Raw genomic sequence first — 1,838 nt, 5'->3', positions numbered from 1 at the left:
GGAGGGGGGGGTGGGACCAACCCTAAAGAGTCCATCCTCTGGGACCCTCTCAGATGGTGCCCCTTCCACAGGCCCCCGGGGGAGCCCTGGACTGAAGCGAGACGGCCAAGGTCTAAGGAAATAAGGATTCAGGGAGACGCTCCAGGGAGTCCCCTGCCTTTCCCATCTTGCCCGCTGTGGGGCTGCTAAGCACATACTGCATGCCGGGCACAGATCACTCAGCCCCCCAACCTCCTCCAGACCCTCTCTTCATCTTCCCTTCGTCTCATCCAAGCCTCCTGGGAAGCAGGCCGGACGCGGTTAATGATACCCAGTCAATAGAAGACCAAAGGCAACAGCAGCTGAGAGCAGCTTGTCCCAGCTCCGTAACAGAATCTTTTTTGGCTCTGTAGTCAGTTTCCCTGAGGCCCCATCCTCGGCTCGGTGTCCCCTGTGTGAGCTCACTTAGTGACGTGGCTTTGTTCTCCATCTCTGTTGACAACCTCCAAGGTGAAGCGCATGGATTCTGAGATTAGCCGGGTTTTCACACCTTGGTTGGCCCATTACTAGCTGTGTGGGCAAGGGCAAATTATTTAACCTCTCTGTGCTTCAGTTTCTTTATCTATTAAATGGGGATAACAGTAATACCTACCACATAGCGTTATATAAGGATTAAGTGACTTAATATCTGTGAGGTGCCAGTCACAGAGAAAGTGCCATGTGAGTACTTATTAAATAGATTAAAATCTAAAACAGTATAGACAGGCCCCTCTCTTGCACCTTGATCCAGTACATTCCAATATCTTCCCTTGAACAAATTAAAGACACCCCAAAGACCAGCCTGAGCTCAGGCTCATTCCCCTCAACCCAGCCCAAGTTTCCCCCTGCACCAAACCAGAGACTCCGAGCACCCCTGACCCCTCCCAAGCCTGTAGTCCCCATGGTAATTCTACTTCCTAAATCTCTCATCAGTCTGACCCCTTCTCCCACCCCTCCTCCCCTAGTCCATACCGATGCCACCCTCCTCTCATCAGGATGTGACAATGGCCTCCTCTCTGGTCTCCCTGCCTCCTCCAGAACCACCATTCAGCAAAGGTATGGGAGGGTAGAATTTCCTTAAATGCAAGTCTGATCCCCACCCCCCCACTCCCCCAGCTTCTAATCTACCTGGAGCTTGAGTTCAAGCTCCCAGCTTCCCTTTCCCTCCTCAGCTCCTGACACCACCCACCCCATCCTTGCCCTTGATCCCCTAGAATTTGGGACTCACCAGCCACAGGTCCTGCAGCTCTGTGGGTGCTATGCCTCCCAGGACTCTCTTCTCTCTTGCTCTCCTGGTGAACACTGGACCTATGGGACTCAGCCCAAAAGTCTCCCTCCCAAGGGGCCTTCCTGATCTCCCTGGGCTAAGTAAGCCAGGAACCCTGCTTCCTGGAGCCCTGTGCTCCCATAGCTTTCTATTTTTTGAAGCCCAAATCGCCCTTTTTTGTACTGTCTTGAGAGAGAGGACTTTTCCTTACTTGTTTCTATATACCCAGCACAGGGCCAGGCATACAGCAGGTGCTCAGTAAATGCTGAGGCATGAATGATTTGAACTGCAGAGGTCCAGGGGCACCCTCCCCTCCAGGGAAGGTGTGTACCTGGGGTGGAGATATGTAGGGGCAGGCAAGGCTCGGGCCTGGGAGGGGCCGTGGGAGATTTGGGGCAGACATTTGATCCACCAGCCCCTCCCAGGGAGGTAGGAAGACAAGGTGAAGGGGGTGATCCCCGCCCTAATCCTCAGCCCTACTGGGGAGAGAGGAATGTGCCTCCTAGGGTCCAGCAGTGACCTGGGAAATGGGGGGTGGGGCTGGCCAGGGGCC

This window comes from Bison bison, unplaced genomic scaffold, assembly GCF_000754665.1.
Source record: "Bison bison bison isolate TAMUID 2011002044 unplaced genomic scaffold, Bison_UMD1.0 scf7180017864256, whole genome shotgun sequence".
Lineage (NCBI taxonomy): Eukaryota > Metazoa > Chordata > Mammalia > Artiodactyla > Bovidae > Bison > Bison bison.
Note: the sequence above shows the minus strand (reverse complement) of the source record.